Source organism: Aedes aegypti, chromosome 3, assembly GCF_002204515.2.
Source record: "Aedes aegypti strain LVP_AGWG chromosome 3, AaegL5.0 Primary Assembly, whole genome shotgun sequence".
NCBI lineage: Eukaryota > Metazoa > Arthropoda > Insecta > Diptera > Culicidae > Aedes > Aedes aegypti.
Window position 1 is genome coordinate 200,606,417 of NC_035109.1, and position 12,326 is coordinate 200,618,742.

The following is a 12,326-nucleotide window of genomic DNA, read 5'->3' on the forward strand; positions in this document are numbered from 1 at the left end:
CTCCATGACGTCGAGTAGAGCCAAGTTTGCTACCGACCTGCGATCGACTCCAGCTCTCGTGCGTACCCATGCTTGCCGCACTCGTCCATCTTTTCCCACTACGACTTGTTCAACTCGTCCTCTAATCCACTGGTTCCGCACGTTTCCATTAACTACCAGCACAAGGTCTCCTTCCTTCAAATCCCTCACGTGGTCGAACCATTTGCAACGGCGTGAAATCACCGTAAGATACTCCTATATCCACCGTCTCCACATTTCATCGACCAAATGCTTCGCCAAGTTCCAACTGCTTCTCAACGTCGTACGGTAGTCTGTTGGAAGAACTGGCAACTGTTTCACACCAGAAGAGCTTCCCAACAAGAAGTGGTTCGGCGTTAGTGCCTCCTGGTCCACCGATTCCAAAGGGATATAGGTGAGTGGACGCGTATTAATCATACTTTCCGCTTCGATGATCACGGTCTCTAGCGTTTCGTCATCTGGTTTCCTCGACGATTCCAGCGTGGACTTGATGGCTTCCTTGACTGACCGGACCATCCTTTCCCATACCCCACCCATGTGAGGTGTGCCCGGTGGATTGAACGACCAACGGGTATTTGAATTAGTGAACACTGATGCTAGTGCGGCATTTCGATCTTTTATCTCCTTCTGCAATTGGTTGTTGGCGCCATGAAAGCTGGTACCATTGTCGCTGAAAATTTCCGCGACAAATCTTCGCACTGCTTGAATGCAGGATTCCGTTGACAAACTATGGACAACCTCCATGTGAACTGCTCGAATACTCAAGCACGTGAAGAGTGCAATCCAGCGTTTGGCATTGCTGCGGCCAACTTTCACCAAAACCGAAGTAATCCAAGCCGACGAACGTGAATGGCCGCACGAACGGCGTCAACCGAACTTTCGGCAGTGGGGCCATCGGAGGCGGCCGCGGAACAGCTCTGCGCACACGACAGAACATGCAATCCTGCGCAACTTTTGCCACCAACGTACGCATCTTCGGTATATAGAACTCCTGTCTCATTTCGTTAATGACAGTCTCTCTATTAGCATGACGGAAGCGACGATGAAACTTATCCGCAAGCAGAAAACTGATTTGAGACTGCTGCGGTAGAATCGTTGGGAATTTTGCTGCATACGGAACGTGAGGCGCTGCACCAATCCTTCCTCGCATCCGCAGCACTCCGAATTGATCCAGGAACGGCCACAACTTGTAAATACGGCTAGACTTGGATACAGCCGAGTACCGAAACTGCATTTCTTTCTCCTTTCCGCGGAGCTGCTTGATTTCTTCGGCAAAGTATTCTTGCTGCGCTTGATTATGTAGCATCATTTCTGCGAGGGCCAGTTCCTTCTGCTTCAGCAAACCCAGTTCCAGTTGATCGCCATTTTTCTTCCTTTTCAGGTTATCGACAAATGGCCGAACGAATGCTGCGGTACGAAGCAACTTTTCCCATCGGCTAAATCTCCCAACTTCAATCATTGGAGCAGGCTGCTCCACGTGTACGCCTACAATGCGAACCTCTTCATCCGTGGTACTCGGCATCACCTCCTGCTTTGGTCATAAACTTTCCGGCTCCAATAGGAAATCCGGACCGCGAAACCAGGTGTTAGAGTCATCAAAACTCGGTCCTTTACCCCATTTTGTGGCCATATCCGCTACGTTCAGCTCAGTGTCGATTTTCCTCCACTCCTGCATGTCCGTCGTTGAAAGAATTTCCGCAACCCGGAAGCCTACGAACTGCTGATATCGTCGGTGGTCGGCACGCAACCAAGCAATGATCGTCTGGGAATCTGTCCACAAAACGCGACGACTGACTGGAAGCTTGTGCATCGTGATGACACTGTTGAGCAATCGGGTGCCCAATACAGCAGCTTGAAGTTCCAATCGAGGAATGGACATCATCTTCAATGGAGCTACCTTTGCTTTGCCTGCTACCAATGTCACCGCTATTCCTCCTATCGACTCTACTCGGAAATAGACAACGCTGGCATATGCTGACTTACTAGCATCTACGAAGACGTGAACCTGGAGAGAAGAGTAGGTTTGGTAGTTCGCTGTTGGGAAGTAGCAACGAGGAATTCGAACGGAGTTCAGTTGTGGCAGAAGATCTGTCCACCGTTGCCATTGTTCGCAAAGTTCGCTGCCAATCGGTTCATCCCAGTTAACGCCGGAAGCCCAAATCTCCTGCATCAGAATTTTTCCGTGAATCACGAAATAACTGATCAATCCTAACGGATCAAACAGACTCATGACCACGCGCAGCACTTGTCGTTTGGTCGGCGCATGAGTCTTATCCAGCACATGCTTAAGGTCGGCGCGTACTACGAATGTGTAGGTGAGGTTATCACCGATTGGGATCCACTTCATACCAAGGACAGACTGTACATTAATCTCCTTCTCCGGCTTGATCATTTTCTCCTCAGATGTGGAGTTTTCTCCTACGCTCACTGCGACCGCCGGATCGTTTGAAAGAAAATTCCGGATTTCAAATCCACCTGCCGCATGTATACGCCGAACGTCAGTCCCCACTTTTACTGCTTCTTCTGCCGTAGGAAAGCTGTCGAGATAATCGTCGACGTAGTGGTAACGGACGATTGCAGTCACCGCGCGAGAAGATTCACTTTCGAACTCCAGTGCATTCACATTCTTGACATATTGTGCCGAACTTGGAGAACATGTTGCACCAAATATCGCCACATCCATAACGTACACATTTACTTCATCCGAGTCACGATCCCGCCATAGAAATCGTTGGAATTGGCGGTCCTCCTGCCGGATAAGGAGGCGATGAAACATCTCCTTTATGTCTCCTGTCAATGCGACTGCGTAGAGACGGAAATGATAAAATACTTCTATTAGCCATTCTAGATAATCCGGACCCTTGAGAAGCGCCGAATTGAGCGATATTCCGTTCACCTTTGCGGCAGCGTCCCAAATAATCCGAACCTTGTTGGGTTTTTTAGGGTTCAGGACTACTCCCAACGGCAAATACCAGCTCTTCTCAGAATTGGTTTTGGAGAGTTCTTCTTCAGTCACACGATGAGCGTATCCCTTCTCCTGATATTCCTGTATTTGTCACCGAACGCATTCGTAAAGTTGTGGTTCCTTATCAAGCTTCTTCTCCAACGACCGCAATCGACGAAATGCCATCCCGTAGCTATCCGGAAATTGCACGTTGTCCCACTTCCACAATAAACCAGTCTCGAAACGGTTGCCGACTCTGCGAGTGGTGGACTGGAGTAGCTGTCGTGCCCGCTTATCTTCCTCCGACTCCAAGGGAGATATTGGAGGTTGTACTCCGGAATTGTCTAGCGTTATATAATCGCGTACAATTTGGTTCAACTCACTCTCCGAATTGGTCCATCCTCCAACGTGAAACCCACAGATTACCGATTCCGTAGCTGATCGTGAACAGCCATAAATGCTCCACCCTAAAGGACATTTGGCTGCCATGGGTTGGCCCCAATCTCCTTCTCGAATCTTCAGTGGAATCGTGAGTTTCAGGTTGTCAAGACCAAGAAGGAGCTTCGGTGTTACATCTGCGTAGTCGTTGATTGGCAAACCTCGGAGATGTGGGTATATTTCTGCCAAGTCTTTGTAGCACAAGGACTGTGCCGGCAGCCGAAGACATTCCACCGTACGCACACCCACTATCTTGTAGCGATTCATTGACGACTCGCCGGATATCTCCATCTGTATGATGCGTGAGTTTACTTCGTCCCTGGTTACGTTACCTGTCCATTGCAGACTTAATGTTCCAGATGCACCTGTGACACCTAGTTGTTCTGCTATAGCATCATCCACAAGCGAAGTCTGCGAACCTTCATCCACAAATGCGAACACATTAACTCGATGATCTTTTCCAAACAACGTCACTGGCACAATTCGGAAAATTGGACCACAAATTCCCCGTTACAACTGACTGGATACTAGATGTGGTACCGCCGGCGTGACGGTGTGCAGCAGTGTATGATGACGTAACCGACAACCTTCTATTCCGCATCCTTTCCACGTTTTACAAGGCCATTTGCCGTGTTGGTTCAGGCAGGTTCTACAAAGAGCATTCTGGCTAACTATCTTGAGCCGGTCGTCAATGCTCATAGCTTTAAAGATGAAACACTCTGCCACCTTGTGTCCATCCCTCTCGCAAGCAAGACAGATCTTCTTTACCGAGTTGGCATTGCATGAACAACTGTTCGCTGAACTTGGCCCTGGCGAAGAACTTTCCGTGTGCGCGTGGACATAACTTCGAACCTTGAGTTTTTGGGTAACTCCCTTTGTTGTCTTCGTAGTGGGCTGGTCATCCATAACCTCGTAGGCTAACTCCACCAACGACGACGTAAATCTTCCGAAAGTTCCGAGATTAACCACTGCCACAGAACTCTTGAAGGCCGACCATTTCAGCCGGTAATCGACAGGAAGTTTCGCGACCAGGTCGTGCAACAATGACGGATTTGTCAGATGTGCTTGTTGCTTTGCGGTCTTCAGGTGTTCGACCAAGCTATCAACCGCTAGCCCGAAATCTACTATACTATCCAAATCATCCATCTTTGGAGGGGAGAGCTGTCGAATCTTTTCCGTGAGTGCCCGTATCAATATTTCTGGTCGACCGTAACGCATTTGCAGAACTTTGATTACGTGGGGAACGCTAGCAGGGGAGAGCAGTCTGCACCGCACCATTTCCATTGCTGGTCCCTTAAGACTACGCTGCAGACGGATCAGATTTTCGTCCAGTGAGAATCCGCAAGTCTCTGTTGAACGCTGGAAGTTGCTAATCCAGATGGGCCACTCTTCAGGATTCCCGGAAAACGTTGGCAGATCCTTTCCCATGACTTGCCGTGCTGCTAGCTGCCGACTGGTTGGGCCATTCTCCTCTGGATCGTGAACACCACCGCTTGCAATACCATGACCTGCCTTGCTGCTTGTTAGTCTTGGTTGCATTCGACACGCAGAATCTTCTCCATCCTCTTCCGCTTCTAGTTCGTGTGGAACCTTACCAATTGAGTGCTTCGTTGTTCTAGTTGAGCCTAGAATCGGTCCACGAATTCCACTGAACACCGCCTTTGACGAATTTTCCAGGACGTTGTTGGTACTCTTCGCTGCTGACGTGGATTGTCCGTTTCCCTCTGTCTGCTCGCCGGATTTCTGCAACCAACTTCGAACCTTTTCTTCGGAACTCGTCACTTCACTTCCACTTAAGCTGCTCACTTCACTACCGATTTGCGAAAATTGACGGACGATGCTCTTTTTCGCCTCGAGTGACAGCCGTTTCATCTCCAACAGAGCTTTGCGATTTTTCTCTTCCTCATCTAACTGCTTTTGCTGAAAAGCTTTCTCCTCTGCTAACTTCCTGGCTTCTAACTCTAACTCTCGATCTCTAGTTTGCCTTTCTAGCATTAACTTTTTATTTTTCATTTCTAACTCAGCCTGCAACTCCTCTTCTCTCATCCGATCCTGCTCATCAATCATCTGTAGCTCAAGTGCAAGCCTAGCCTTAGCACTAGAAGTGGCACTTACGTTGTCTCCTACAGCGGACTTTTTACCTCTCCTTGAGCCCGTCTTGCTGCCGCCGGACGATTTCGGTTGCTTCTCTGCACCGCCCGGGATCACGAGTCGTTGCGCACCTTTCTTCGGTCGTGTTTTTGTCGGAATCGGGGTTTGATTCATTATTCCACACGAATCGCACTTCCACGGCAGCTCGGCGACACTCTCGTCGACCTCCGCGCAGCTGTACCCCAGCAGAAGAAAATAACTACTGAATACCAAATTGAGGTATTCCATACCAGATAATTTCCAATACTTACAACCTGAATGAGGTATGAATGAGCCCTGCATAAGAGGTAAAATACCTCAAATAATACCTTCTGCATATTCTACAAATACCAGGCTGATAACTAGATCAGGTATTGTAATACCTAAATAATACTTGATGGATTTTCATATAAAAATGAAATTTTTCAATACTAGCTCAATACCTCCAGCAGTCCTCAATAGCTGTCGAATACCAAAATGAAGTATTTTGAATTGTTTTAAACCTTTTTTTCAAATACCATTATAATACCAAAAAGAGGTATTGATAACTGAATAATACCTAATTGTGGTATGATATCAAAATATGGTATGCATAAGTTATTGGCGAGTTATTCTTTCCTCCTCGGGAGCGATACCAACACCCACAACCGTCGCATGCCACCATGTTCTCCGCGCTGTCCGGAAGATCGCATTTCGTGCAATTCGCAGGTGATGCAGCTGCATCGGCCTTGTCTACCTCGCGATGAAAAATTCTAAAGAATTGTTGTCACCGATTCCAATAGCAATCCAAACGCTATGTGTTTGTTAGGATAGGCTTTAGCTGTAATTATTTATTGTTTAGTTTATGTTCTTACATTACTACATTACTTATTTTCTCTACTTACAATTTTTCAGTAACCTTTGCACCTCGAAATTCCTCCCCTTTAGTCTTAGGCAACGTTTAGGTTAAGTAGGCTACAAATTTCAAATTTCCGTTTTTATGTTTCTATTCGCTAATAAATTCATTGTTACTTACTTTCAATTGTAAATAGTAATATTAAGTTATGTTTATAAAGATTTTTAGGATGGAAATAAACGTTTTGACTTGGAAACTTCGCTTAATTCGCTCGATGAAAGCTATGCACACTATGCTACCACTACGCTGTTTTTGTTTATCCTCGTTTTCGTTTCCATTCATCATCGGATCGCAACCGGTGACAGATTTCGACCACTTGAAACGAACGGAGCTGTCGGCCGTTAGACCATCTCCATCGCGGGGAGGATTTCGTCGTCACAAAATTAAAAAAATGTTTTTGAAAAAATACATACGAAGTAAGGATAACTCTTTGCCTTTCGAATGCGGCTTAAAGAATTTAAATTGGACGTGTAAACATAGAGATATGGACTGAACATTTTTGCATGTTTTTTAGGGGGTGAACCCAATCTTTTGCACGGGAGTGTACACTACCCGTCATAAATACGGACTCACTAAAATAAGTATTGCAACACTCCGCTGAATATTGAATCACCCTGAAAAGTTTAGCATCACCTCAAAACAGGTAAATTCACATTGCTATATCTCGAGATCCTTACGACTTGCAAAGAAGCGATCTTCAGCAAAGTTGTTCAGGGGATCAAGGACATCCGGAAGGCAAATAGTTTAGTTCGCGATTTTGCCGCTAGGTGGCGGTAGTGAGCATGTAAAATTGAGCATTTTAAACTAGTTCTAGCTTGTGATTCACAAGAGATAGAAAGTTCGGGTCTTCGGCAAAGTTGTTCAGGGGATCAAGGACATCCGGAAGACAAATAGTTTGGTTCGCGATTTTGCCGCTAGGTGGCGGTAGTGAGCATGTAAAATTGAGCATTTTAAACTAGTTCTAGCTTGTGATTCACAAGAGATAGAAAGTTCGGGTCTTCGGCAAAGTTGTTCAGAAGATCAAGGACATCCGGAAGACAAGCAGTTTGGTTCGCGATTTTGCCGCTAGGTGGCGGTAGTGAGCATGAAAAATTGAGCATTTTAAACTAGATCTAGCTTGTGATCCACAAGAGATAGAAAGTTCGAGTCTTCGGTAAAGTTGTTCAGAAGAACAAGGACATCCGAAAGACAAGCAGTTTGGTTCGCGATTTTGCCGCTAGGTGGCGGTAGTGCGCATGAAAAATTGAGCATTTTAAACTAGATCTAGCTTGTGATCCACAAGAGATAGAAAGTTCGGGTCTTCGGCAAAGTTGTTCAGAAGAACAAGGACAGCCGAAAGACAAATAGTTTAGTTCGCGATTTTGCCGATAGGTGGCGGTAGTGAGCATGTAAAATAAGTATTTCAAACTAGTTCCATTTTTTCATCTACATAGAAAGTTCGAGTCTTCCAGTTCAATCCAGATTTAATCGAAATTTTGCGTCTTCAGCAGAGTTTTTCTTTCTGAACATGAAGGGCTTGAAGTGAATCTCACCTGAAACACTTGAATATGAATTGAATTGGACATGAGTCACTTGGATATGGAGCTAATCAAATCTGAAACACTTGAATATAAAGTGAATGAGACCTGAATGCCTTAAATTTACTTCAAAAATCAAACATCAATCACTTTGATATTGAACTAATCAAACTTGAAACACGTACATAAAGTGATTCAAGCATGAATCACTTGAAAATGAAGTGAATCAGCCCTAACCAGCATGAGCATGGAGTCATATCTGAAAAAGTGGAAAATGCACCTACATTCTAAATGAATCAAACCTGAACAACTTGAATACCAAGTAATTCGTACTTGAAATAGGTGAATATGAAGTGATTCAGACCTGCAGCACTTGAATATAAAGCAAATCAAACCTGAATCACTTGAATATAGAGCGAGTCCGACATGAATCACTTGGATATGTAGTGAATCAAACAGAAATCACTGTAATAATCCTAAATTTCTTTAATATGAAATAAATCAGACCTGGAACTCTTGTATATAAAGTGAATCAAACTTAAACCATTTGAAAATGAAGTGAATCAAGCATGAATCACTTGAAATCATTTGAACATTAAGTGAATCAAACCTGAAACAGTCATATATGAGTGAATCAGATAAGAATCACTTGGATATGGAGCGAACTGAATCACTTGAATATGAAGTGAATCAATTCTGAATCACTTAATTATAAAGTGAATCTGATGTAAAACACTTGCGGGTAAGGAGCGAACAAAACTTGAATCTTTTGAATACAAAACGAATCTATCCTGAGTCACTTGAACATGGAGTGAATTTGACATGATTTTTTTGGCTCCATATTCAAGTCAAACCTGAATTATTCGAATATAGAGTGAATCAAACTCGAAGGACATGAATATAGAGAGAATCAGACATCAATCACTTGGATATGAAGTGAATCAAACTTGAACCACTTGTATATGAAGAGATTCTGACTTAAATAATTTGAATATGATGAATATGAGTCCTGACTAAATCACTCGCACATGGAATAAGTCATATCAGAATCACTAGAATATGAATCAGAGTTGATACACTTGAATATAGAATTGATCAGACCTGAATCACTTTAATTTAATATGATTCCGTCCCTAATCACTTCAACTTCCAAACACCAAAGGCTCTCTGAACAGCATGGATCACAAGCTAGAACTAGTTTAAAATGCTCAATTTTACATGCGCACTACCGCCACCTAGCGGAAAAATCGCGAACCAAACTATTTGTCTACATCCGGTCCTTGATCTTCTGAACAACTTTGCCGAAGACCCGAACTTTCTATCTCTTGTGAATCACAAGCTAGAACTAGTTTAAAATGCTCAATTTTACATGCTCACTACCGCCACCTAGCGGCAAAATCGCGAACCAAACTGCTTGTCTACATCCGGTCCTTGATCTTCTGAACAACTTTGCCGAAGACCCGAACTTTCTATCTCTTGTGAATCACAAGCTAGAACTAGTTTAAAATGCTCAATTTTACATGCTCACTACCGCCACCTAGCGGCAAAATCGCGAACCAAACTGCTTGTCTACATCCGGTCCTTGATCTTCTGAACAACTTTGCCGAAGACCCGAACTTTCTCTCTCTTTTGAATCACATGCTAAATCTAGTTTAAAATGCTCAATTTTTCATGCTCACTACCGCCACCTAGCGGCAAAATCGCGAACCAAACTATTTGTCTTCCGGATGTCCTTGATCCTCTGAACAACTTTGCCGAAGAACCGAACTTTCTATCTCTTGTGAATCACAAGCTAGAACTAGTTTAAAATGCTCAATTTTACATGCTCACTACCGCCACCTATCGGCAAAATCGCGAACTAAACTATTTGTCTTCCGGATGTCCATGACCTTATGAACAACTTTGCCGAAGACCCGAACTTTCTATCTCTTGTGAATCACAAGCTAGAACTAGTTTAAAATGCTCAATTTTACATGCTCACTACCGCCACCTAGCGGCAAAATCGCGAACCAAACTGCTTGTCTACATCCGGTCCTTGATCTTCTGAACAACTTTGCCGAAGACCCGAACTTTCTATCTCTTGTGAATCACAAGCTAGAACTAGTTTAAAATGCTCAATTTTACAAGTTCGCTACCGCCACCTAGCGGCAAAATCGCGAACCAAACTGCTTGTGTTCCGGATGTCCTTGACCCCCTGAACAACTTTGCTGAAGACCGCTTCTTTGCAAGTCGTAAGGATCTCGAGATATAGCAATGTGAATTTACCTGTTTTGGGTGATGCTAAACTTTTCGGGGGTGATTCAATATTCAGCTGAGTGTTGCAATACTAATTTTAGTGAGTCCGTATTTATGACGGGTAGTGTATATGCATGAGCCTTGTGCAGCAGCTCGCCCAGCGTCATAGGTGGCTACGATGCTCTTAATAACTACCACAAGCTTATGTTGAAAAATACAAAGCAGTATTGCATAAGCTTGACGAATTTACTTCACATAATTAAAACACCAAGTCTTTCAATTTTAATCATGACACAACCTTCTACTATATTGTTCGCTATAATATCAAGCAGTGTTTTGACATTCTACATTCAACTAAACGCGATCAACAATATTCTTGAATCAAACAGTAAATCATGAGCTGCTTCCCATATGTTTGAGCTGAAAATCTCATATTAACTTCAATTCAAATGCGCCAGCTCATGGAACGACCAAATGAGCTGAATTTTCAGGAAGTCTTCCTTTAACCTAATTCAAGCGGCTTTAAGTTTACCGTGCCTAAGAATGAATGGTTAGGGGGGTCTAAATAAAACCTAACCGCAAACGGAGCCTGTGGAGTACCAGGGCGCTCTCTACAGTATTATGCCCTTCCTGTGCTACCCGGAGCAATGGTGCAGGTGACCTTGTGTTTCTCCGAGATAATCGGCTGCCCTTCTTCAGTCTCAAGCCTGAGTCTGAATAAGGGTGGGATTATTAATACGTTGTAACTTAGTTTAAATTTTCACCTCTATGGTTTCGCATTACGCGTATTACACAGTGTGTTCTGTGCTTTTCGCCTTTGGCGACTTTTAAGAGATACCGATATGGTATTTTCGCTGCTGGTCTTTTTCGTTCTGAGATTGCGAAAAGCTTAATCCTGCCTAGTTTGGGTAGTGGCTACGGTTAGGATAGCTTTGTTAGACCAATCTTCAGCATAAAATACCAGCAATGATCAATCTTTGTAGACTCATGCAAATGCTACAGCTCAAATGGCGCTAGTTCAAAAACCTTACTTTTGTAAACTTTTATCTAGGTAACCTTGTGGACCCAGTTTTTGCTACATTCAGAAACATGAAATGGCAAACTCGCGTGCCATGCCTCGTGCATGCGTGCTCGTAAATAGCGCTATCGTTACTACACTTATTTCTAAGTTAACAACCAGAGATGTATGTGCTGTCACAATTGATATTTCAGTTGGTGACCTCAATAGGAAATACGTCTTTCGTTATGTGGTTTATTTACCACATGATGAACCATCCCCAATGGATGATATCAAACGAGTCGTCGTTCACTGCCTAAAAGGCCTTCTACTGATTTGTGGGTAGTGATACTCATCACATCATCTGGAGGAGCTCAGATATCAATTTGAGAAGCTCCAGTCTGATGGAATGCTAAGTAGTTCAAATCTTGGATTACTTATTTTAGGGAATCGCCCAACCTTCATGGTATCTGCTAGAGAAGAAGTGTTAGACATAATGCTCTGCTCGAACAGAATCAGTCACAAGTTGACGAATTGGTATGTATCAGATGATGAATCATTATCTGATCATCGCTACATACACTGGGAATTGGTTGTGACCAAATTCCCTGGATTCTATTCGTCCATTGGAAATCCTAGTGATTCGGATGTTTCCACTTCCGGTGAGTTGGGACACAATTGTCTTTGCTTCGAGTGATCTCACAATTGCTTGTCACTTTGCTTATAGGAAATTTTCTACACAACTCCTTTCACAGGAGAAGACGTCCAGGCTGTTTGTAAAGTATGTCAGATAGTCAGGCTGTTATAAAAGCTCTTGCTTCGGCCAACTCAAGGTCGAAGCTTGTTATCGCATGTCGAACTCAAATTGAGGAACTGAATTCAGTCAACTCTGTAAACCTTGTATGGGCACCTGGCCATTCTTCCATCGCTGGAAATGAATTGGCTGATGAGCTAGCTCGCGATGGAGCATCGCATGACTTCATTGGCCCTGAGCCGGCTATTCCAATTTCGAAGTGCTGGGTGAAGCTTCAGATTAATTCTTGGGCGGCAACTCAGCACAAGCAATATTGGAATAGTTTGGAGTCGTGTCGTCAAACAAAATTGTACATTACTGAGCCATCTTCAAGGGTGGCGAAGTATTTAACAAATCTG

The 12,326-nt window shown here is 43.9% G+C and overlaps 1 protein-coding gene across 17 annotated transcripts in view; it reads left to right on the plus strand.

Annotated features, from left to right (window-relative positions):
- LOC5568207 (voltage-gated potassium channel subunit beta-1) overlaps positions 1-12,326 on the plus strand; it is a 115,888-nt gene that overhangs the window by 29,776 nt on the left and 73,786 nt on the right. The gene's annotated exons all lie outside the window — the stretch shown is intronic.